Raw genomic sequence first — 26,132 nt, 5'->3', positions numbered from 1 at the left:
AGGGAGGAGGGGGTGCATTCTGCACCCCACCCTGCTTGACACCAGCTTTGCCATCTTAGTCTTTGCTGGGCCCAAGCCCTGTTCTCAGAGCTCCGGCACTGAACCACAGGAACCACAGGAGGCCCCTGAAGGGAACTCTGTGACTGTTGGGCCTTTAACTCTGTGACTGTTGGGCCTGGGGCTGGCTTCATTTGTAAACTCTGGCTCTCAGAGCAGTGCTCAGCAGGAAAACAGCTTCAGGACCCCTGCCCCTCAACAGCAGTCTGTAGTCCAGGGAGGTATCACCTGGCCTGGAGAGGGGCTCCCCAAGCCCTCACATTTAGGGGAAATCCTAGCCGGTTCCATTAGGAACTGAGTCCCCTTCTAAGGACTGTGTTCCTCAATAGGCCTGCCGGCCTGGCCAGTCACTGTGCGAGCCCTGTCACCTCTCCTGGGGGCAGAGGGAGGAGGTCTGGATGGAGGAGCACCATCTCTGAGGGCCCCCAGCTCCCCAAACCCATGGGCTAGTCACAAACATGCCTCACCAGCAACCTCACAGGAGGACCACTTGCCATCTAGAGTGGAAAACGAAAGTTTAGCAAAAGGCTAGCATGGGGGTTCAGGGAAACCAAGACTCCAGGTGGTGCCAGCCCCTCCTCCTGGGGAATGGGAGCAGTCCGGTGTGAAATATTCTTGCCCAAAGTCAGCAGCCAAGTGTTCTGGGCGCCACGTGCCACACCCACACTGCAGGTCAGGTTCTCAGAAGAGCTGGCTCAGGGTCTGCGGGTGAAAAAAACCTGGGGGATTTGGGGGAGGCCTGGAAAGGGTGGGGTTCATCCAGGACCCCAGAAGGGGCAAGCTTGTCTATTACCAGCTGGTGAGGAAAGGGTGACAGGGCACCTCTTGGTTCTGGGAACGGGTGCTTGACTCAGCACAGACCAAGCCAGGGCTGAGGGATAACCCTCTGGGCCTAGCGGGGAGGCAAGAGAGATGGGAGGTGAGGAGGAAGGAGTGGGAAGCAAAACTGGGAAGAAGGAGAGAGAGGTGGAAGGGTGTTACGAAGGTGAAGAAAGACGATGAAAAAGAAAAGGGAGGAAAAGAGAGGTTGGGGGAGGGGAAGGAGGGAGGTGAACAGGGGCCAGGAGGAGGGAGGAGGAAGAAAGGGGCGGGGCCAGGGGAGGGAAGAGAAGAAGGGGGAGGGGAAGGGAAAGGGGAGGAGGCGGGAAGGGAGGGGGAGCGGAGGAGGGGCCTGCGCGCCCGCCCCGCGCCCTCCGTCCCCGCGCCGGCCTCCGCGCCCTCGCGCGCCGCAGCATCCTAGTCGCCGCCGCCGCCGGGCCTCCCCGCCGCCCCCTCCCCGGCCCGGCCGCCTCCCGCCGCCGCCGCCGCCGCCATTCCTGGCGCCCGAACTCGCCCGGCTGGGAGCCGCCGAGGGCAGGAGGCGCGCTCCAGGTAAGCGGCTGGGCTGGCGCGGGAGGGAGGGCGCGCGAGGCTGGGCAGGTGCTCTGGGGGCGGCCTGGACCCTCCGCGGAGCCCCTGCTCCACACCCCTAGGCTCCTCCCCGGAGCCTCGGGGCCCTCCTCGAACCCCTGCAGGAGCCCCCTTCTGGGATCCCCCGGACCCCTGGACTCCTTCCTGGATCCCCCCGGGGCCCCTCCCGGGACGCCTCTCGGAGACACCTACCCGGACCCCTCCCTGAATCCCTCCGACCCCCTGAACCCCTCTGCGATCCCTCCCCGATCCCTCCCCGGCCTTCTCCCCTTCCCGGTTGGCTCCCCAGTCCCTGCGCGCAGGTGGCTCCCCTGGGCGCGGGGGAGCGGGGGCGCGCTGCAGACCCGGGCCAGGGAGGGGAGGGCGCGCTCGGCCAGGCCCCGTCGCGCCCCGGCCCGCCGGGTCTGGCCCCGCCAGGTCAGGCCTCGCTCCGGCCAGCCCGGGCTCCGGCCGGGCCCCCGCGGGCTTCTATTTTGGTTGCGGAGGCCGCGGCCCCTGTGCGCTGGCCCCGGCGCCGCGCACTCAGACAGGTGGGGCAGGTTGGGCCGCAGTGGTCAGGTCGCCGCCTTGGCAGTGAGTGCTGCAGCTGCAGGCCTCGGTTTCCTTTAGGGTTTTGGCTGCATTATTGTAGAACAACCCAGGAGAACCACAAGCCTTAGCTTGGGCTGCACCTGTTGCAGCCGCCTGGTGAGCTGCAAGGGGCTGGCTCTACTGGGGTTATGCCAGTAAAAACATGTAAAGGAGAATTGAGCTCGTGGTGTCCTCTTTATTTATCTGGCTTCGTATTTTGGCGGATAGGTGCGGGGGTGGGTGAATGGGAGTCTGTAGGTGGGCAGTTTGCGTCAAAAGAGGCCTGGTATTGAGGGCTGTGTCCTGCTTTCCGGAACGTTTGCCACATGAAGTTGCTTTGCTTTTGTTTTGAAAACCTCACTCTGTGTTGAGCACATCCCAGGCTCGTGGGTGGCCAGGCCCCCGAAGGCCAAGCTGGACGTGGGGCCTGGGGCCAAGCATCTCACCCTGCTGCTCTGAGCCTTTTCAAATCCACCAGGCGCCACTGAACGGAAGTTTCCTTTTCTGGGGGTGAAGTGACACCAGTGGCCTGTCACCTCATATGTGTCCTAGGCCTGGGGCCTGCCTGCTGGCTGCCCAGGCGAGGTTATTCGGTAATGTTTACTGTGTCCCAGAAACAGGCAGCTCTGGCCAGTGCAGGGGGAGGATTCTGGTAGAGATGATAATGCCCTGATTGTCATTTTGACAGTTGGTGTCTGTGTATATCATGTCTTGGTAGTTGTCAGCAGAAGAAGAAAGCAGGCGGGCTCAGCATTCCCTCCAGGGAGGCTGCGGTGGGAGGATGAGGGATGCGCTGGCCTGTTTCTGTGGGCAAAGACTGCCCCCCCAAGAAGGCCAGACCTTCAGACTGAGAAAAGTGTACGTGGTACACTCAGCAACTCAAACAAAGAAATAAAAATACATCACTGGTGCCAGGAGCAGCCCTGGGGTCCCAGGAGGATGGGCTGCTCAGGAGTTGGTAGGAACTCAGTGGCTGTATTTCAGAGTGCAGACAGGCAAAGGCCACCGTGGGGAAGCCGAGCCCCAGCTGCCATGCTAGCCCAGGGTCTTGCAGCACAGCACAAGGGAGGGACTCCATGGGAGGGGGCCCACCTCCTGACAAGCACACCCAGAGTCTGCTGAAAATGCAGCCTTGCACAGACCCCTCTCTGAGTGCCTGGGGTCCTGGGCTGAGGTTTGGAGTGCAAGACCAGCGACCATGTTGCACTAGCTGTCCAGTGGGTCTGGGGCCAGGGAGATGTCCTTGGTGACATCATCCACTTGTGGACAGTCCCTTCCATGTGGACCACTGGAGGCAGATGTTATCTAGAGCCACTTTCCCCACACCAAGCGGGTGTGTCTAGGCCAAAGCTTGGGAGTGCGCGCTAATGGCCGGCTTTGACTGAGGAGGGAGGGAACGTCCGCTGCTGCCAGCACAACAGCAAAATCAATAATGCATTGCAAAGATCAATGATTTTCTCTATCTTCTGTGCTTCTGGATTGAGCCTGTTCAGGCTTCTGCCTCTCTCGGTTCCATTTCTGGTGGGGAGGGAGGGACGGGCGGGTCCAGGAGGTTGGTTGCAGATTCTCCTCCTGATCCCCTGGAGCCAGGGCTCCGGGGTTGGAGCTAGGACCCATAGGGGTGAAACTTGCCATGTGGAAATACAGGAATAAACGTGCCATGGGCTGACTATTGAGCTTAGTTGCTGAGAGAAAGGCTGCTGCCTGCTGTTCCCAACCAGGGCAGTTATTTCTTCTTTGAACTTGGACAATTCCAGGAAGAAAACTGGAAGGTGAGAAGGGAGGTGGCAGAGGCACCTGGGATGCGTCCTCTCTTCCCTGGGCCAGGGTCCGCCCTGGGCTTGGCAGGTGCAGCTCCTCAGCCCTGCCCATTGCATCCCCATCCCCATCACCATTGCCATCCAGCGTCCAGGGCTGTCCTGGATGTCTCAGGGTGTCACTCAAGAGCTGAGCTTGTAGCCCAGGGGAGGAGCAGGCTCCCCTGCACACGACAGGGAGAGGTTTGCTGGGGACTTTGCTGTTGGGAGATGACATGGGAAAGCAGAGATTTATTAGGAGGAGATAGCTGCTGATTCAGTCAGGTGGAGAGGGTGTGCCAGGGCCTTCCCTGGAAGCTGGCTGGTGTTTTCGGCACGCTAATTAAGGCGATCCTTAGGATAAGCAAATTGCTTTGCTGCTTGTGGCTCACTTTCCAGCTTCTGTGACCCTCCCTGAGCGAATTTGCCTTTACCTGGGGGTGTCGCAGGAGGGGCCCCAGCTTTCTACTGCTTTGCTGCTACCCCTGGGGCATCAACAACAGTCTGAGGGTGCAGAACCTCACAGCCACCTTCCCACAGCACCTGTGCAAGCCTCAGTGGGGGGTAGGCAGGGTCCTGTTATTTGGTCCAGAAGTTTCAGATGCTGCCCATGAAAGCAATGACTGCATCCCTGCCCTGGGTCACATCTAAGTGGCATCCCAGGATTTCTGGCTTTGATCAAAGCCTGATCCAGAGCTATCACTTGGATCAGCATTTGATCCAAGAGTCACTCCTTTGAAAATTAGGCTATTGATGTGTCTCATGGACGTTTGTGGAGTGAATGATGATTTTAAGGAATTCCTTAATCACTGCATTGTGGTTATGTTAGAATAATCTTCATCCTTTAGCGATAGATACTGGGTGTTCATAGATGAAATGATGTTTGGGATCTGCCTCAGATTAGTGTGAGGTGGGGAAGCAGAGGGGACGAGGAGGGGCGAGATGGTCTGAGTGGACAGTTTGGGGTCTGGATGAGAGTGCCTGGGTTCTTCTGTTCTGGCTACTTCCGTGCACTTTGAAAATTCTCCATCATAAAAAGTTAATAATAATCGAAGATCTCCAGTTCCTCCCTGTAAAACATGCCATTGGATTCTTTACTTCATGACGGCATCATTCAAAGGTTTACTTTAAAAGATGTGCCAACATATTAAGTAGAAACATCACTCCTTAGTGTAGAGTATAGAGAATGTACCCGCTCCACGCACAAGTGCAGGCACTCACACGGAAGCCCATCTGGAAGGACACACACCTGGCATTCAGCAGCTCATTATGTGGTGTGTGTGTGTGGACCTGGTGCCAGGCGCTGCCCCACGCTCTAGGGACACAGCCCCGAGTGAAAAAGCAGCACTTCACAGTTAGCAGAGGGTGGGGCGTGTGTGAATGTGAGTGAGTGTGTGTTGGGGGAGGAGAGGGAAGGGGAAGAGGGAGCCTGTACTTTGTCTTCTTTTTGACTTATGTATGGTTTGTTTCTGTTACAAAGAATTATTTTTATAATTACAAAATGAATTTTTAAAAAGTGGTCTTCATTAGGTCATATACTTTCCTCTGGCTTTTTAAATAGAATTTGATGTGTGGAAGTTCATGTTTCTACACATCTTAATAACAGATGCATTGGCTTCCATGAGGCAATCAATGAATCAATAGTTACTGACCCTCTGAATATGTGCTTTGTGGACTATGAAAGATAGAAATCAATACGCTACTATCAGCATTAGGGGAGACAAGATGAAGACCCTGACAATTAAATAATAGTACAGTCCAGCCACAGAAGGGTCATCCTTACACTCAGTACAGAAATGAAGGCCGAGTCTGTAGCCTGCGCCAGGGGGGTCCCCATTGCCGGCTGGCTAACCTGGACCTGGGGCTTGTTCCAGCATTTTCCGCGGTGCCTTTGTTTTCTCTTTCCATTTAGTAGAGAATATGTTAAGTAACCTAAAGCTATAGCAGAAACCTCAGTGGTGCATGCTGCATGGAAGTCTACAAAGTAAAAAGTAGAAGTTGCTTAGAATTTTAACAGTTTTTGTGTTTTCCTGATCTGTTGCAAGAAATTAGAGTTGCTTGAGCAGCCAGAACCTAATTTGCCTTGATGTAGAATTTGGGTGTTTGCTGGGCCCTCTGATTTGTATGTGTGTTTTGATTTTGTTTGGAAGGACAGAAAGTTTCCCGTTAGGCCTGCAGTTGGCCCACTTGGTTCTCACTGTGAGTTTGGGAGCTTTTGTTTGTTGTTGCTCCTGACTGGTGTGTCCCATGTGCTGTGAGGGCACAGCCGGGTGCTGCAGCAGGGCTGTGGCGGGGCTCTGAGCCCTGGGCCCTCTTTGAGGGCTGAGGGTCTTGGCACACATTCATTGTTGTGCTGCCAGGAGCTGCCTGCCTTCACGCCTGCACAGAACCACCCAGTGGGTGGATGCACATTCTTTTCCCCATCTGGATCACTCTTATCCTAGAGAGCCCCCTCCTTCTGAGGGCCCACAAGGAGCTGAGCCATCTGGGCGGGTCACAGTGCTGGCACCTTTGGGCCCTGGTGGGTGATGCTCATGTGTCTTGGGTTCTCGACGTGAAGGAACTGCTTACCTTTCAGGGCCCTCCCAACTCTTGCACTTGTCCTTGTGATGAAGTTTCACTGCTTCCCCAGAAAACATGTATTGAATGTCAGTGATGGCTGGGGGTGCCGGGGGATATGGTCAAGTGGAGGGAGATGGGAGGCTAACGAGAGGGGAGATAGATAGTTCCAGGTCCAGCTGCTTGAGGGGCCAGTGGTTTGTTGAGAGGGTGGTGATTTAAAATCAGGTGGCCCCTGTGCCCTGCTGAGCCCTAGATGTAGGAGGGGTGAGGAGTGGTGAGGGGACACTTAGGCACACATGAGCAATGGCAGGAGGGTGGTGCGGGGCGGGCCTTGAAGGAGCTTGGGCAGCCTCCTCAGGTGGGAGGCAGGCTGATTCCAGGTGTTCTGTGAAGACGGAGCCAACACGACTGTGATGGATCCCATGAGGGCTGTTGCAGCAAGAGAGGGGTCCAGGATGACCCAAGAGTCTTGGATGGGGTGTTGGAAGGGTAGAGTTGCCATCACTCTGAGGCTCAGGTCTGCAGGGGAGCAGTTGTGAGGATTCAGAGGGATGATGTGGCTCTCAAGAAAGTACAGGTGAGAGCCCTACTGAAGTGTCACAGTGGAGGTGGGGAGGAGGAAGGTGGAGGAAGGGGTCTGGAGTTTGGGGGAGTGCTCTGAACTGGGACCCTAATCTGGGGCAATATATTATAGCTATAGAGATGACATTTTGGAAGGGAGTTTGGATGAGACCACTAGGGAGTCGAGGTAGATGGAGAAGAGGTCCAAGGACTGAGCCTGGGACAAGAAACCAAGAAGGTGTGGCCAGCAAGGTAGGGGTCCGAGGGCGTCCTGGAGGCCACATGCAGCTTGCGAGAGAGGGAGGGTGACAGTGGAGGCCACAAAGATGAGAACCGAGGACAACCTGGGGTTTATCCACATGATCTGGGATGGCGGGCTGAAGTATGGGGTGAGTTTGTTGAGAGAAGGAAGGAGGGGAATTTGGGACAGCAGGACCCTATAGCTTTTTCAGGAATTTTGCTGCTGTGAAGGGGAGTGGGGAAGTGGAGAGGGGTCATGGGCAGATAGGGCTGAGGGAGGCCCGCTTGGAAGGTTTGCATCCTGAAGGGAAGGATGGAGCAGAGCAGGAGGAAGCCGTGAGGTGGGCAGGAGGGACAAAGGCTGGCTGGGGCCGCCCCGTTGGTGGAGGGTCTCCACGAGCTGCTGTTGACTCTTGGTGTGTGTTGCGCCTCCTCTTGGCCCGGAGCCCACAGATGCATGGGGCTGTCCCGTCACTGGTGGACTGTGACCATTTTCCTCATCACCTTAGTGAGTGCTGGCGTTGTCTCCAGGCCCGGCAGGGATGACCTGCATTTTGCCCGCAACACGGACTCTCAGTTCCACGTGGACTGAACGCTGGAGGAATGGGAGAGTGCTTCTCTGAGAGTGGTCCCTGCACCAGCAGCATTGCACTCCTGGGAAGTGCAGAGTCTCCCTTGCGTCTGGAACTGTGGGGTGGGACCGGCCATCTGTTTTTTTTGTGTGTGTGTGTGTTTTGTTTTTTTTTTTTGAGACAGAGTCTTGCTCTGTCGCCCAGGCTGGAGTGCAGTGATATGATCTCTGCTCACTGCAACCTCTGCCTCCTGGGTTCAAGCCATTCCCCTGCCTTAGCCTACTGAGTAGCTGGGACTACAGGCACACACCACCACCCCCGGCTAGTTTTTTGTATTTTAGTAGAGATGGTGTTTCACCATGTTGGCCAGGATGGTCTTGATCTTCTGAGCTCAGGTGATCCACCCCCCTCAGCCTCCCAAAGTGCTGGGATTATAGGCGTGAGCCACAGTGGCCAGCCTCAGCCATCTGTTTTAACAGGCTCCCCAGAGGCTTTTGAACTGCGGCTCTAAGACAAAGGCCCGCACTTGGGAGTGGGTGGGACAGGCCCACAGGGAGAAAGTAGTGGTCCCCAGGTTGGATGCACTTTAGACTCGGGGTGCTTTCCACATGGAGTCCCACTAGAGGCAATGTTGTCTTACTCAGTTTTATTAACATGAATTATGACAAAACATGTTCACTTCAAATGCACAGTTAACTGAGTTTTTGACACATGTATTTGGCAACGTGACTGACACCGTAATCAGGATATAGACCAGGATTTGGTAAGTTTAGGCCTGCAGGTCAAGGGCGCTGGGCCAATTTATTTCAGAATCGTCTGTGGCTGCTTTTTTGCTATTGCAGCAGAGGTGAGCAGTTGCCACAGAGACCCTATGGCCCTAAGAATCCCTCTAAATTTCCCTGTTGCCTCTTTTCACTCAACCCCCTCTTCCCAGCAATTACAGATCTGCATAGATTAGATTATTATAGATTGGATTTATTTCTTCAATACTTTCAAAGTGGGAGCATATATTTGACAGTTGCTCCTAGACTTGTGATGGGATTACATCCTAATCATAAACCCATCATTAAGTTGAAGATATCCTAAGTCAAAAATGTGTTTGATACACCTGACCCACCCAACAGCATACCTTAGGCTAGCCCACCTTCAACGTGCACAGAGCACTTCTATTAGCTTACAGTGGGGCAGAGTCATCTAACACAAAGCCTTTTTTATAATAAAGTGTTGAATATAATCTGTTGAATGCTGCACTGACAGTGAAAAGCGGAATGGTTGTGTGGATACTCGCAGTACCATTTCTACTGGATTCGAATGTCTTTCACACCATTGTAAAGTCAGAAAATCATAAATGAAACCATTGTAAATGGGGGACCATCTGCATACTCTTTGTGTCTAGCTCCTTTCACTCTGCATAATGTTTTTGAGATTCTTACATGTTGCTGTGCATACCAGCACTTCATATCTTTTTATTGCTGAATAGTTGGTGGACATTTGAATTGTTTCCTCTTCTGGGTTATTGTGAATCAAAGTGCTGGGAGCTACAACTCAACAACAAAGACAGCCAGTTAAAACATGGGTAAATGTGTCAGCACAGGTGATATATACAAATGGCCAATAAACATGCGAGAGGGTGCTTAACATCATTAGTTGTTAGGGAAATGTGAATCAAAGCCACAGTGAGATACCATCTCGCACCCTGCTAGCTTTAATTAAAAAAAAAAAAAAAAAGTGGGGAGTGAAATAACAAGCGTAGGTGAAGTTACGGAGAAATTACAACCCTCATACACTCCGGATAGAAATGTAACATAGTGTAGCTGTTTTGGAAAAACGTTTGGAGATTCCTCAAAAAGCTAAATACAGAATTACCATATGACCTGGCACTCCCACTCCTAGGTATGTACCTAAAGGAATTGAAAGCAGGGACTCACACGAAAACTTATATGTGGCTGTTCATAGTGGCACTATTCCAGTAACCAAAGGATGGAAACCCGGATGTCCAGCAGTGGATGAATGGGTAAGCTAAATGTGGTGTATTCATACATGGCCCGTGATTCAGCCATAAAAAGGAATGCAGCACTGGTACATGTTACAATGTGAATTAACCTCAAAAAGATTATTCTAAGTGAAGGTAGCCAGGCACAGATTAATAGCTGCGTATTGTATTGTTCCATTGATATGAAATGTTCAGAATGGGCAGATCCTTCCAGACGGAAAACACATTAGTGATTGCCAGGGCCTGGGTGGTGGGGAAATAGGAAGTGGACACTTACTATGCATTGGGGTTCCTTTTGAGGTCCCAGAACTAGATAGTGGTGATGGTTATGTAACATTGCGAATGTACTAAATGCCACTGGATTATACACTTTACAATGGTAAATTTTATCGTACAAGTATTTTACCACAATAAAAGATGGTATAAGAAATGCTGTGAGCATTCGTGGGCAAATCTTAGCGTGGACATATGTTTTTATTTCTCCTGCGTAATTACCCATAGGTGGAATTACAGGGTTTCATGGTAAGTAGATGTTTAACTTGATTGAAAATCTGGCAAACTGCTTTCCAAAGCGGTTGTATCATTTTACGTTCCCACTGCTAACGTATGAGGGTTGCAGTTGGTTTACATCCGTGCCAACACTTGCTGTTGTCAGTCTTTTTAATTGTAGCTATTCTAGTGGAAATGTGGTAGTGCTGTATCCGTGCAGTTTTAGTTGAGCATCTTTTCATGTGCTTATTAGCTATTTGTGTATATTCTTTTGTGAAGTGTCTGTTCAGATCCTTTGATCACTTTTTAATTGGTTGTCTTCTTGTATGTGAATTGTAAGTGTTCTTTACATATTCTCGACTCAAACCCTTTGTCAGATACTTGTATTACAAATATTTTCTCTCAATCTGTGGTTTGCCTCTTTATTAGTTATATCTTTCAATGGGCAGACTTTTTGGTTTTAAGTTGTTTTAATGGTTTGTGCTTTTTGTGCCCTATTTAAAAAACCTTTGTCTAACCCATAGTGATAAAGATTTTCTATGTTCTCTTCCAAAAATGTGGTAATTGTAACTTTTATGTTTAGATCTGAGATCCATTTCTGTTGGATGTGGTGGCTCATGCCTGTAATCCCAACACTTTGGGAGGCCAAGGCGAGTGGATCACCTGAGGTCAGGAGTTTGATACCAGTCTGGCCAACATGGTGAAACCCCGTCTCTACTAAAAAATACAAAAATTAATCGGTGTTGTGGCGCACATCTGTAATCCCAGCTACTCGGGAACCTGAGGCAGTAGAATTACTTGAACCTGGGAGGCGGAATTTGCAGTGAGCCGAGATCATGCCACCGGACTCCAGCCTGAGTGAGAGAGCGAGACTATTCTCAAAATAAATAAATAAATAAATAAATAAAGACCTGGCCAGGTGCAGTGGCTCACGCCTGTAATTCCAGCACTTTGGGAGGCCGAGGCAGGCGGATCACGAGGTCAGGAGATTGAGACTGTCCTGGCTAACACTGTGAAACCCCGTCTCTACTAAAAATACAAAAAAAACACAAAAAATTAGCTGGGCGTGGTGGTGGGTGCCTGTAGTCCCAGCTACTCGGGAGGCTAAGGCAGAAGAATGGCATGAACCCGGGAGGCAGAGCTTGCAGTGAGCCAAGATCGCGCCACTGCACTCCAGCCTGGGCGACAGAGTGAGACTCCATCTCAAAACGCACACACACACACACACACACACACACACAAAACAAAAACACCAAAGATCTATGATTCATTTAGAGTTAATTTTTAATGGAAAGAGCTAAGGAGTGAGGTTCATTGTTTTACATGTGGACGTCCAATTGTTCTCACACTATTTGTTTTAAAATAAAAAACAACAACAAGCCTATTCTTTCCCCAGTGAATTATGTTGGTACCATGTTTGTAAAGTAATTGACCATATCTGTGTGCCTTTGTCTCTGGATTCTGTTCTGTTCCATTATGGCTTGTTCCTCATCAGTCCCAGTACCACACTGTCTCTGTAGTAACTCCTGAAGTCAGGTAGTGTGACAATTTTACTTCATTTTCAAAATTGTAGTGTCAGTTCTAGATCCCTTGCATTTTCTTATATACTTAAGATCAGTTTGTCAGTTTCTACAGCAAGCCTGCTTGGATTTTGGCTAGAATTGTATTAACTCCTTAGATCAATTTGGGAAAAAACGTTGTAACAATATTTGGTCTCTTGACCAGTGAGCGTGGAATCTCCCTCTATTTTCATCTTCCTTAATTTCTTTTAGCAGTGTTTTATAGTTTTGAGTGTACAGGTCTCACACATGTTTTATCAGATTTACTCATAGGTATTTTGTATTATTATACGTGGATTTTAAAAATTTTATTTTCCAGTTGTTAATTGCGATATATAGAAATACAATTGATTTTTTAATCTTTTTTGTTTATCCTGTGAACTTTACTAAGTAGCTATTTAAGTAGCATTTTTTGTAGTCCCTCAAGATCTTTCATATAGATAATTCTGATGATTATGAATGAAGACAAGTTTCTTTCTTTCCAGTTAGAATGCTTTTTACTTCTTTTTCTTCTTTTCTTTCACTTCTAGGACCTTCAGCACAATGATTAATAGAAGTGGTAAAAGTGGACATTCTTGCCTGTTTCCAATCTTAGGAAGGGAGAATTTCAAGTTTGTTGTTGTTGTTGTTGTTAAGTATGATGTTAGGTAAAGATATGAAGTGCCTTTTACCAAGCAGTGGAAGTTTTTTAATTTCTTGAGAGCTTTTATCATGAGTAGGTGTTAAATTTCCACATATACTTTTTCTGTATCTGTTGAGATGATCATATGGTTTTTCATTTGTTGTTTGTAAATATGGTGAATTACACTGGTTAAGTTTTGAATGTTAAATTATTCTTGCATTTCTGGCACAAATCCCACTTGGTCATGATGTATCCTTTTTATATATTGCTGGATTTGATTTGCACAAATTTATTAAGGATATTTGTGGCTATATCAGAGGGATATCATTTTCTTTTCTGGTACTGTCTTTGATTTTGATATCAAAGTAAAGTTTGCCCCACACAATGATTTGGGAAGTGGTTCCTCTTACTATTTTTGAATAGTCTTTGTAGGATTGGGCTTGGTCTGTCCCCTCCCCTCCCCTCACCTTCTCTTTCTGGAGACAAGTCTTACTATGTTGTCCAGGCTGGAGTGCAGTGGGTACGATCATAACTCAATCATGGCTCACTGCAGCCTGGACTTCCTGGGCTCAAGCAATTCTCCTGCCTCTACCTCCAGATTAGCTGGGACTACAAGCATGCACCACTATGCCTGGCTAATTTTTCTGAATTTCAGCAGAGACAGGGTCTCACTATGATTCCCAGGCTGGCCTCAAACTCCTGACCTCAAGCCATCTTCCTGTTTTGGCCTTGCAAAGTTCTGGGCTTGCAGGTGTGAGCCACTGTGCCCAGCCTGTCTGGGGTTTTCTTTATGGAGAGGCTTTTAATTGTGAGTTCAATTCCTTAACATAGGACTATGAAGATTTTCTGTTTCTGTTTGAGTCAGTTCTGGTTATTTGTGTGATTTATTGAGCTATAATTTTATATACAGTGAAATCTTTCCTGTTAAATGTACCATTCTGTGAGTTTTGGTTAATGCATGTGGTTTTGGTAAATATAACCATCACCAAATCAAGGTATGGAAAATTTTCGTAACTCCAAAAATTCTCTCTTGTGCCCCTTTGTAGTCAGTTTCCTTTCCCCAGACCTAGCAACCACTGACCTGTTTTCCATCCCTCTAGGCTTTACCAGAATTTCATATAGAAGGAATTATACTGTTTGTAGCCTTTGAGTCTGGCTTCTTTCACTCAGCATAATTGTGCAGGTATTTGAGCAGTAAATAAAGCGATCAGATCTGTGTCTCAGGAGTAACTCTGGCATTTCAGAGTGATGAATTGGAAAGACAAAGATTGGAGACAAGGGCAAGAAGTTATGGGACAAGAATGCTAGATGATGTTCACGGTGACCTTGTTATAAATGATATGCCAGACGTTTTCTGTCCGTCTCATGGAATTCTGACCACAGTCCTGTAAGAGTGGGTCAGTTCTTCCCTCTCATTTATAGGCGAGAACAGAGAGAATAAGAATGTTATTCTTGAAGCTGCTCAGCCAAGAAGTGGTGAAGCCAGGAGCTGTGATTCGGTGCTCTGTACTGAGGTCCAGCATCTAATGCAAGCACCAGGAGGTGGCAGTTGGTTAGTGGTTTTTTTTTTGGTTTGTTTGGAGACGGAGTTTCACTGTTGTTGCCCAGGCTGGAGTGCAATGGCGTGATCTCAGCTCACTGCAACCTCTCCCTCCCAGGTTCAAGTGATTCTCCTGCCTCAGCCTCCCGAGTAGCTGGGACTACAGGCATGCGCCGCCATGCCCGGCTAATTTTGTATTTTTAGTACAGACGGGGTTTCTCCATGTTGGTCAGGCTGGTATCGAACTCCCGACCTCAGGTGATCCACCCTTCTTGGCCTCCCAAAGTGCTAGGGTTACAGACGTGAGCCACTGCGCCCGGCCTGGTTAGTGTTTTAAAGACTTTAAAGGCGCGTGTACCCTTTGGCCATTGGAGTCTGAATGAACTAGACATTTAGTTTATTTAAAGAATCATGAATGTTAAGAAGCATTTATTGAAAAGGGTATTTCTCAGTGTTTATAAATAGAAAATCCAGATATAACCTGGGCAGCTACTGACGGTGAAATAGGCAGGAGGTGCCATAATCACATTGGTCACTCTTTAAAAATCTAGTGTAGAATATGCCTAATGGGATGAAAAGTCAGCATAACACATCATGTGCTAAGAACAGTTCGTGAACCAACATGCACGGCAAGGACTTGTAACTGCCTAGAAAACACTAGACTGTCCAAAATGCGACTCAGATGTTTAGTTGATGACATGCCTTCTGTTTTCTCCTTGGTGCTTGTCTGCATTTTTCTGATTTTCTGCAACAATACTTGTTATGGAAATCACAAAGGAGAAATACAAAGGAAAAGGTTGAAAAATGTAGCTCTAGAACACACACACACACACAACATACTACACACATATCCCCCCACCACACACCCAATACACACACACCAAACAACACACACGTACATATCACACCACACACCCCATTCCACACACTACACACATATCCCCCCACACCACACACACCCAGTATACACACATTACACACACACACCCACCACACAATACATCCACACACCATACCACATACCCCCTATACCACACACTTCACACATACCTGCCACACCATGCACATAAAACATACAACACATCCATCCATACACCACATCACATACCACACACACACACCACACTACCTACATACACCACACCACACACACACTACATATGCACTGCATACATACACCACACATCACACCATGAACACCCCATACCAAATATTACACACATACCCCCCATGTATACACACACCATACACGTACCTCCCCACCCCACACACCCAGTCCATACACACCACACACACTACATACACCCACCACGTGGTACATACACATACCATGCCACACACACACACAAAAACACACACAACACCCACTGTACGCATGCGTACCACACACACCACCTATCAAACCCCACACGTAACACCACACAGTCATATGCTGCACGTGCCACAGCACATACAGCACACACGCACCCCATATGCATCGGAGTCTTGAGAGCCTTGCACACTTTTCCTAGATTGGTCATGTGTGCTTTGTTCCCAGAACAGGTGGGTGTTTTGCAGCTTGCTCCGCTCCTAAAGGGCACGCAGGCAGCCAAGCCAGCCGGCCCCTTGCTTGCCTCTCCCAGGCACAGCGCAGCTGCGGGTGGGCCTGCAGGGCGGGGTGACTGCAGCGTCCTCTTCAAGGCTCCAGTTCCTGGGGGAGCCTGGAAGTCCTTCTGTGCCTGCCACCTTGTGCGTGGTCTCAGTGGGGCCTACCCCCTTCCTTAGTGGGGTTGTCCCTCAGTGGTTGTTGGGGGACTGTGGGACTATTAAATGAGATGACTCCTGTAATAGCCCTTCTTGCCCATGTTTGAACTGAGATGCACATGGAATTCAGTGTCATGTTTGAAACGAAGCCTCAGAGAGGTTTCAGTGCATGGACCATATTGCTAAAACATTTTTTATTACAATACAAAAGCTTCCTGACTGTCAGGAAGCCTGGCTGTGTGGGTGTCTCATGCCTGGCTGGCTTCAGACACCGACAGTGACCCACATGCGTTTTATATTGTGAGGCAGCACACGCACAAACACACGCACACACATACGCGCACACAGATACACACATGCCACTAAAAGTTTTGCTTACAACAGCCACCCTTAACTATCTGTGACACCCCCTGCTATTTTTATTTGATTGTATTTGTTGAAAAACTGTGTTTGCAACCCCCAGATTGAGAAATACTGACCGCCATGTGACATCTGGCTGTATGGAAGTGTGAAAATTTTAGCATGAAGTCAGTATGTGTACACTATGTATTATTATCTTATTTCTCACGTTGGCTGACTTTGACCGTGTACTCCTGTACCGCTTGATTTTCCTCTCAGTGAGGCTAATCCCCACATTTCTGGGGCTGGGCATGCCTTACAGCCTTAGGGCTGGTGTTGGACTGCAAGCCCGAGAACAACAGGGCAGGAAAACTGGGTCAAAGCAAAGCTCTTGAGCAGGCGGAATTGGATATCTGGCTTGTCTTTGAATGCTGAGGGCAGTGGCTTGGGTTTCAAATGTGGAATCCTGTGAAGCCGCCCAGCCCCTTGGTCTCGACTGTGAGCAGCGGCCGCGTCCTGGATGTTCTGTGGGGCTGAGGTCTCTCCATGCAGGGACCTGCCATCCTCATGTTCCAGTTCCTTCCACAAGAGCAGCGTTGGAGCAGGGCTTGGCTTCTGCCAGCTTGGCAAGACCAGAGAGGTGGTGAGGCGGCGATTTTTAAAATAGACACCAGTCGCTGCAGGACCTGGAAACAAGCCTTTGGGGAGATACAGACTCCATTTATTTACAAGTAACCGCTCTGTGACTCCAGCAGTGGGCACAGGTTTTATTTCAACTGGAAGAGAGTGTCATTTAATAATTAGCACATTTAGGGCTGCAGAAGGGATAGATGGCTTAGCACAGACGTCTCGCGGTGGAAATGAAGGAGCCCTGAGAACACAGACACGCTCTCTCCCCTTTCTCTTTTCTCAGTGAGGAGACCATGCTCAGACCGCAGTGGCATTCTCTAAGTAAGTGGTGGTGTCATCTGGAGACTTCCACTGAGACGTTTTGTGTCAGGACTACTCTGAAGCCTTTTCCAGCACTTGTGTTGTAGTTACTAAAGACGGAAAAACACTTTGCCAAGCACAGCCTTATTCATGAATTGTGTCAGGCCGGGATTCCGTTGCTGCTGGTGTCACCCTCCCCAAACTGCTGGGCTGGGGGCTCTCTCCTTGCTGCTGGAGGAGGCAGAGCATGGCTTCTGCTGCACAGGAGATATTTGCTACAGTGCAGTTATCCTGAGCTTTGCGGGGCCTTCCGCTGCTGGGTCTGCGAGGCTTTGCTGAGGATCAGAGCTGTGGCTGACGCCTGTGTAAATGCTAACAAGTGTGGCCTGTGCTGTTCTTTGCATTGTGACCCTTCCAAGTGCCTGTCTGATCAGAGCTGATATGAAGAGCAGATTCCGTGGTCTGAGACTGTGGCCTCGTGGTCATCAGACCCAGGTGTGGCCTGCTTGCTGGCCTTGCTGGTGCACCTTCTCTGAGGATGTGTCCCAGGAGGGCAGCAGGACACAGCCAGCCAGTGGATAGTAGGCATTGCAAGTGCTGTGACTGGTGTGAGCTGGTTGATCCTCAAATGGCTTCGCTGCTTTCTTCTTGGAGCAGTTGGGTCGGCCCCATGGCCCCTGCTTTGCAGTGGATCAGTGGATCCCCTTACCCATCTGGGCGGTGACCCCTCTCCCTGCCTCCTTTCCCCTCTTGGAGTCAAGGGAAGGTCATCGATAGGAAGCAGCAGCGGCGAAGCCTTCTCACCTGGTTTGCTGTTTTCATCTTTCCATCTCCTCCTTCCTTCTGCAGTGAGATATTTGCAGAATTTACTGTGAAGCATACCTAGCTTCAGTGTGTGGCCCTTGAATCTTCACAAATGGAGCCAGCCGTGCGATGCCCGGGAAGAGGAGGAGAGCATGGAGCCCTGGGCCCTCCTGCTCACCACTCCCCAGCTGATCACAGCGCAGGTTAATCTTGGCTGGCTTGACTCTGTGTGCCTTGGATTCTGCAGCACATCCTCGTGTGTGTCACTCAGCATCCGTCTTGACATTTGACTTGAGCTCACCCAGGGTCGTCTTCTCTTGCCTTGCCACTTCATATTCTGGTGTGTGTCTGCCACAATTTAGGCACATTTATATCTGCCACGGGTGTCTGTGCTGCCCGCTCGGCTTCCAGTTTGAGGCTGTTAGGAATGAGGCTTTGAATGTCCTTGCACACAGGCTGTGTTTTAGCTTTTTATTCTCCTTTCAGGACACCAGAAGCCCTCCAGTTCTTATGGCTCCACTTCCTGGGGCAGGTCTTGTCTCCGTGCTGCCACCTGTGGTTTAATTTTGTCTCAGACTTCCCACGTGGCACCCTGTTTCCAGCCCTGCTCTGAACCCTCTCCTCTGAGAAGGGGCCCCTGAACCAGCTCCTGCTGCTTGCTGATAGGTCTCGCCTCCCTCGCTGGACCCTCGGGGGTTTCTCCAGCTGTGCCCTCTGTACATCCCGCCCCACTGCCACCTGCTCACCCAGGCCAGGTGGGCACGTCCCTGTCATTCCTAACATGGTGTTTCTCAGCTTCACAGTTTCTGTCTCTGGCTGTACAGGGTCCACTCAGTCTGCTGCCATCTACCCCTCGGAGAGCGTGCAGTGCCTGCCTAGTGTGTCCCAGGTTCTGGGATGGCAGTGAGAGGGTAGGGGTTGGAGGAGAATGGACAGGATGTGTTACTTTTAGCAGGAGAAGGGTGTGTGGATGTACCAATAGGAGATACAGGGGCTTTGAGGGGATCTCGAGGGTGAGGCTGTCCAACGAGTATGGGGCTGAAGTGTTGAAGTCACAAACACTGAGTTAGAACTCAGAGCAAATCGGAAACAGCTGGTGGCTGAGTTGGGCGAAAAGCTGTAGTTGTTTTTAAAACATGGTGGTAAGTCTCGCCATTGCTGTCACTGAGATGTAGGATATCTGTCCCCTTGCCGTGGATCTGGGTTACCTCCTGACTGCCTTGATTGGTGGAATGTGGTGGGTGTGAGGCTGAGTGACCACCAATGTGGCTTCCCCGTTGTTCACCAGGATGCTGGCTCTGGGAGCCCTGTGATGCCAAGGAAGGAGTTGGCCCTGTGGTAGCCATGCTGTGAGGAAGCCCAAGCTCCCCGGGCAGCCATGGGAACTCCAGTGGGCAGCCCTGGTATTCAGTCCCCTCCACTCAGGACCCTGATAAGTGAGGGGACAGGCCTTCCAAGGACTGGAGCCCTTGGTAATTAGGTGTGTCAGCTTTGGTGTCCTTGGACATTGGAGCAGAGATGAGCTGACTGAGGCTGGGACCCGCTGAGGCTCCTCACCCACAGTATTAGGAGTGTAGTAACGTGTTGCAGGCTGCTGAGTTCAGGGTAACATGCAACACAGCAGCAGTGACAGGAAGAAAAGTGGTGCTGTCCAAGGAGCGGGAAGGAAGGGCCTTGGGGTGGAGTGGGGGATGAGGGGGCCTAGGACTCAGGTTTTGGGTGGGAGAGTGGAGTGTGAACAAGGGGAAGACCCCTAACAAGGGTGCAGCGAGGATGATTCATTTCATCTCATCCCACGCATTTTCGTAGTCTGTGTGTTGGGGGCTTTCTTGCTTCCCCTGTAAATGAACCATGAAGGAAACAATCCCTTTTCATAGGAGCACAGGGGACCCAGGGATGAAGCTCTTGTAGCTGCCGTAAGAAGTACCACACACTGGGTGGTTTCCAACAACAGAAATTTATTCTCCCAGTTCTGGAGGTCAGAAGTAAAAATCAAGGTCTCAGCAGGGCCACGCTCCTCTGAGGTGCTAGGGGGGCCTCCGTCCTGCCTCTTCCCTCTTGTGTGGCTCCAGTGTCCCTTGGCTTGTGACACATTGCTCCAGTCTCCGCTCCAACATCACATGGTGTCTGCGTCTGTCTTTCCCTCTGAGTGTATCTATAAGGACGCTTGTCCCCGGATTTAGGGCCCACTCAGATAACCCAGGGAGATCTCATCCCAAGATTCTTACTGACATCTAGAAAGACCCTTTTTGCAAACAAGATCGCACCTCTTCAACCTGTTACAGCACACAAGAAGGCAATTGAAATACTGTGCGGGCTGGGCTGGTGGCCCTGGTGGGCGGAGACGGGGCTGGCAGGCTTTCACCTTCTCCAGGATATATTTCAGCAGGGCTTTATCAGCAGGAAAATGGAAACCACGGCTGCTTTTTGCCTTTGTGGGAAGCTATAGAAATAAGAGTGCAGTGGAAACTCTCTGCTTTGTAAAATAACTTCATGTTGACTCAGAGGGGAAACAGGAAAGGTGCCTTCTATCTTTTTTATGCAAGTTTTTCTCTCTGTCGGTGGGACCTTTGCTTTTAAGGAGTGTTTCTACAAGAATACTTGTTGGATATTTAGTGTGAACAGGAAGTAAGATGTGCTGACTAACTTTTCCATTATTTTAATGGCATTTTTAGTGCTCAGAAAACGAAGACAGAAAGCAAAGAGTGAAAGCTTTCATTGTGCTGGGTAAACGCCATTAACAACCTGCCTTTCTGAGTTTTTTCCTTCGCGATTTTCAGATGCATACACATGCGTGCATGCGTAAGTACACACACATCCATAGAGGGGCTGTTTCCCCAAAGCCGCGGTCATGCCATGCAGAGGTATGCACTTGTTTTATTCGCTCACCACTGTGTCATAGATATGTATGTTCTGCAGTGTGCTGCGAAGCCATGTGTGCCCTTGTGTGTACTGTGTGTCCCTGGGGGCTTCAGTGGAAGTCTCTTCTGTCGGCCACACCCTTGACGGTTTTCTTTGATGTACATTACTCCTGTCAAGGCATTGGTTAGCAGGATATGTGATGGCCCCTGTGAATGGTGGAGCCCAGAAAAAGAAATTGGCAGTGTTTGTAGTAGGCCGTGTGTGTGTGTGGGGGGGTGTATGCGTGTATGTGTGTGAATGTGTGTGTACGTGCATGTACCTTGTGCATGTATGCGTGTGTGTGTGAGTGCCTGCCTGCACTTGTGTGCCCATAGGTTCCAGAATAGCAGTGCACAGCACGCTGGAGGTCTGCATTCTGGGAGAGTTTCTTGGATTTAGGAGTCTTATCATTAGGAGGCTTACTGAACTTATTTTACGGAAGTCTCAGTTGTATTTTTAGCCAAAAGATAAAACTCACCCCACTCTCCTGCATGCCTCCAGCTTGTCTAAAGTGAAATGGCCTGGGGAGAATTTGACATGGTAGTACAGTGGTGTGGTGTGTTTCTCTAGGGTCACATATATTGGCTTTCCTATCCCTGGACAGGTCAGCCCAGTATCCCAGCTAGATACTGTGTATGTGCCCAGACCCTTCACAGGCATGACTTTTTGTTGGTGACACGTGGTCATGGGAGCTTCCTTCCACAGTTAGGTTCTGCTCCGAAGTGGGGGTACCTTTGCCATGTCCCTGATTGATTGTGTCAGTCAGGGTCCTCCAGAGAAATGAAACCAACGGGTATGTGCGTGTGTGTGTGTGTGTGCATGTGTAGGCATTACAAGGAATTACCTCTCCCTATTGTGGAGATGCCATAAGTCTAAAATATACAGCAGGCTGCAGACCCAGAGAAGAGCTGCAGCTTGTTGGAAGGCTGTCTGGAGGCAGAACTTTCTGCCCTTCTCCTTGCGTGAGAAGCCTGTGCTAGTCATGCTTTCAACTGATTGGACGAGGCCCACCCTCATTACAGAGGGTCATTTGCTTTACTCAAAGCCGCTGCTTTAAATGTTGATCTCATTAAAAAATAATACCTCCACAGAAGTATCAAGAATAATGATTGGCCAGATATCTGGGTACTGCGGCCCATCCAGGTTGACCTGTGACATCAGCCATCGCACTGGTCAGTGTTCCCCAGTGCATGGGCCCTGTGGCGGGCTGTGTTTTATAAGCCAGTGCGGGCCCTCGGTGAGCTGTGTGAGCTTGCTCAAGGTGTATAGTACGAGGGTGTTGCCCTGCTTCCGGAAGCCTGCCCCAGAGCAGGCAGGGCTTGTCGTTCTTGCCCAGAGATCACCAGGCCAGCATGAGGTGGCCGAAGGTTGGCACTTCTCACATTCTCATGGCCTTGTGCAAGCTGCACTCACACCTCAGCCGACCTTCTGCTTCTTAGGACGGTTGCTTCATTCCGGTCACCACTGGCCCCCTATTTAAGCATCAGTAATACCTTAGGTGCCTCTGGGGACCATTCCTGTTGTCTTCCTTCCAAAAACGACTTCATTTTCCTGTCAAAATGTGACATGGCTTGGACATGCTAGAGGCATTTATCAGCAGAAAGTCTGGGAGCTCTGCCTCCCTGATATTTTCTTTTTCTGGGAAAAACAATGTTTGTGCAAGCCGTGGTCATATCCTTGTTTCCCGCTGTCTGTGGGGCTGCTGACGTCGGCCTCCTGTGTGCCTGGCGTGCGCTTATCAGACCTGCATGCCATCCTGTGAATTCTGCCGTCAACAGTCACGGTGAGGCAGGAGAAACACAGCCTGGTGGTCCAGGGCAGGCTGGTCTGGACTGGATGGGAGCTGCCTGATGGGTCAGGAGGGGAACGCAGAGGAGCGCCAGCTCCAGGACTGGTAAAGGTGGCTCTTCTCTTCCTTTTCCATCAGGTGCAATGTTGGAGTGAATGAATGATTGATGGGTGAACACGTGAGAGAGTGGAGCTGGTCACAGAGGTAAGAAGGACTCAGGCCACTGGCCTTGTGGTGGGAGTGGGGAGCTGAGCCCATGCCAAGGCTGTGACCCATGGACCGGTCCTAGTGTGGTTGGGCTGGCAGGAGTGGGTGTTTGTTCCTGGAACTGGTGGTCAGAGTGTGTCCTCTTCCCTGTTTCTTGTTGGCTGAGGCTCAGAGAGGTGACACCACCAGGATCTGGGGACCCAGCAGGCCCCTTCTGGCTCCCAGATGGGTGGGGACATGAGTCTCGGTCCCGCCCGCTTTCAGGCCCTTGGGGCTTCCTGCCCAGCCTCTGTGACACTGGTTCTCACAAAGCCAGGTCTTTCCTGGCAGCCCAGGATGGCCTCCAGGTTGTGCTAGTCTGTCCTCCGGCTGCAGGTTCTGCAGGTTTTCTCATCCTGCACCTCGACCCTTTCCCCCAGGAGAGCCTCCTCCGAGGTGGGCCCGGAGCTGGGGAGAAAGAAGGGTCGGGTGACCACAGGTGCCAGCAGGGCAGCTGTGAAACCCTGCCTGTGGCCCCAGGCACCCTCCAGGTTCTAAGCCAGAGCTGCTTCTCTCAGAAGTGCTTTCTGGGACTTTTCAGGGTGGGACACCAGGGGCCTCCGCAGCAGGGACCCCCATTGCAGGGGCTGACAGTCACAGACTTGAGAGCAGAGTCTCCCGTCTTGACCCCAGCTTGGCCTTCCTCTACGGAAAGGCTTGGCCAGGAGGAGCGTGGTGGTGTGGGAGGAATCCGTCTGGCTTTTCTCTCTTCTTTGACGGACATGTTTCTGTCAGGCCGAAGAGGCTTGGGGGACAGTGGCTTAATATTTCATGATTTAGCCGTTGTCCTCTTCCAGGGTGGGCTTAAAAGCGATAATGAAGTGTACACACTGAAAAAACAAAAATCACCGGCGGGTTCTGAAGCTCAGTCGGGTTCTGAAGGTGAGTTTTAGTGCTTCTAGTCATAGAGAGAGAAACTCATGTAAACACAGTTTACGCAGGCTATTTCGTTGCTGCTTTCGTCTGTGTATACAAAGGAACATAGCTAGTAATTAAGAACATGGAGGCATTTGGATCTGTTTATATTTTATTTGTCCAGTGTAATCTTTGTGATGTTCTTATTTGGAATTGAATGCTAGTGATTTCTAAACTCAAGCACAAACACAGGGTTTAAGCGAAGGTTAATTACGGCTAAGATGCTTGCGATGCACAGGGCTGGGTAAATGAGTCAGGCTGTGTTTATCTTCGGGGTTTATTGGTGCCAGGTGTCTAGAAGCGGCAGTTTGGATTTGGACATCTTTGGAGGGAGGTTTCTTGGCAATGAAAGGGGGAGGTGGGTGGGAGGACTTGAGCCCAGAACTTGGTGCCACACATCAGCAGAGTGGCTGGAACTCCTTTGGGCTGGGATGGGGATTGTGAAGGCAGCCCTCGGGGGACCCAGAGTGCTGCTGTGGGCATGGTACCCCCTTATCTCTGCCCCACTTCTCTGGGGGATGCCTGGGGAGGACCTGAGAAAGGGGACTCAAATTTCTGTCACTGATTGATCAGCCTGGAGTCTCTGTAGCCCTCTGACTGTCTGCCTTCACTTCTTTCCTCTTTTTGTTTTGTTTTGGTTTTTGAGGTGGAGTGCATTGCCCAGGCTGGAGTGCAGTGGCGCAATCTCGGCTCACTGCAACCTCTGCTTCTGAGGTTCAAGTGACTCTCCTGCCTCAGCCTCCCAATAGCTGGGATTACAGTCGTGTGCCACCATGCCTGGCTAATTTTTGTATTTTTAGTAGAGACGGGGTTCACCATGTTGGGCAGGCTGGTCTTGAACTCCTGACCTCAGGTGATCCACCTGCCTCGGCCTCCCAAAGTACTGGGATTACAGTACAGTGAGGCACCGTGTCCGGCCGTTTGTTTTTGAGACAGGGTCTCATTCTGTCACCCAGGCTGACTCCCTGCAACCTTGAACTTCAGTCCTCCCATGTCAGCCTCCTGAGTAGCTGGGACCACAGGTGTGCACCACCATGCCTGGCTAATTTTTAAATGTTTAGTCTACGAAAACCTCCTCTAGACCTCTAGATGAGGACTTGCTGTGTTGCCTAGGATGGTCTCACACTCTGGGGCTCAAGCAGTCCTCCTGCCTCGGCCTCCTAAAGTGCTGGGGTTACAAGCGTGAGCCACTGCATCCGGCCTTCATTTCTTTTTAATGTTCGGGTCAGCTCCGCACGGAGCACTGCTTGCTCAGGATGTTTTGTTGTTGTTGTTGTTATAGCACAACTTATGTATTTCAAAATGTAGTATCATTTACAATATCTTAGGAAAAGTGGTAGGTATCTTACAGTATCTTAAGATAAGTTGAATGAGCGCTTCCTTTCCAATACTTTATTTGTTGAGACAGGGTCTTGCTCTGTGGCCCAGGCCAGAGTGCAGTGTCGGCTTACTGCCACTTCAACCTCATGGGCTGAAGCGATCCTCCCACCTCAGCCTCCTGGGTAGCTGGGACCACAGGCATGTGCCACCACGCCAGGCTAATTTTTTAAAAATTCTTTTATAGCGATGGGGTCTCAGTATGTTGCTCAGGCTGGTCTCAAACCCCTGGGTTCAAGCAAACCTCTCACCTCAGCCTCCCAAAATGCTGGGATTACAGATGTGAGCCACCATGCGCGGCCCTTTCCAGTACTTTGAGGTCTACAAGATGTGTCTAGAAAATGTACTGCTGTGGGAAGTGAAGATGACTTCAGTTGAATGGGGGAAAAGGGGAGAGGCTTGGAGTTTGTCCTTCATGCAGCTGAGGAAGTTTCATGTATTCTGTAGACATCATGAAGCACCGACATCATTAGGCCCCGAAGCTCTTGCATCTTTTCTATATGAATTCCGCCATTTTGCTAGCGCTGATTCGGCTCTTGGGTCCACCATGCCATTAGGACCGTTGACTCCACTCAGATTAATTTTTGTCACAAATCTTACAGAAGGGGGTGTTTCTCAGTATTTAGGTCCACATTCTATTTTAAGGCTGTGTATTTGGCTTTCACAAATTGTTCTTGAATGCCCAGTGATCATCCCTGTCCATCTTGTGAGTCTTGTCTCCATCATCTTCTCAATCCCGGCTGACTTTGCCATCTCCTCCTCCTATCTGGAGAACTCCTCCATCATCGAGTTCTTACAACAGTCAGAAATTGTGAAGGACTTTTACTCCCCAGCCCTTGGTGGCTGCCATCTTGTGTTCTTTACCCCCTACCAGTGCCCTCACCCTTGGGATGTGTTTTACTTACTTTTCAGTTGCCTCTTGTGGGAAGCAAAGAGCATGACTCTCTTAAATTAAGGCAAAAGGATTGTACAAATTGACCCAGGACCTCTGTTTCACATTTAATCACAGAATTAGAAGCCCCTATTCCTGTATGCACCTGAGCCGGCATGCACCAGAGCTGGTGTGCACTTCAGCCTGTATGCACCTGAGCCGGCGTGCACCTCAGCCTGTATGCAC

At 50.2% G+C, this 26,132-nt stretch overlaps 1 protein-coding gene across 6 annotated transcripts in view; it reads left to right on the top strand.

The window, feature by feature from the left end:
- Positions 1 to 1,247: 1,247 nt before the first annotated feature.
- Positions 1,248 to 26,132, top strand: part of SEMA4D (semaphorin 4D) — a 135,665-nt gene continuing 110,780 nt past the window's right edge. For 3 of the 6 annotated variants that reach the window (XM_023194552.3, XM_023194553.3, XM_023194554.3), the window contains exons 1-2: positions 1,248 to 1,428; positions 22,616 to 22,681. The gene's annotated coding sequence lies outside the window, so the exon portion shown is untranslated. Of the gene's footprint in view, positions 1,429 to 22,615; positions 22,682 to 23,584; positions 23,606 to 26,132 lie in introns of those variants that run through there. The other 3 variants (XM_023194555.3, XM_023194557.3, XM_023194558.2) reach the window with 2 other exon arrangements.

Source organism: Piliocolobus tephrosceles, chromosome 14, assembly GCF_002776525.5.
Source record: "Piliocolobus tephrosceles isolate RC106 chromosome 14, ASM277652v3, whole genome shotgun sequence".
NCBI lineage: Eukaryota > Metazoa > Chordata > Mammalia > Primates > Cercopithecidae > Piliocolobus > Piliocolobus tephrosceles.
The sequence above is the reverse complement of the archived record's forward strand: the minus strand, read 5'-3'. Positions and strand labels throughout refer to the sequence as shown.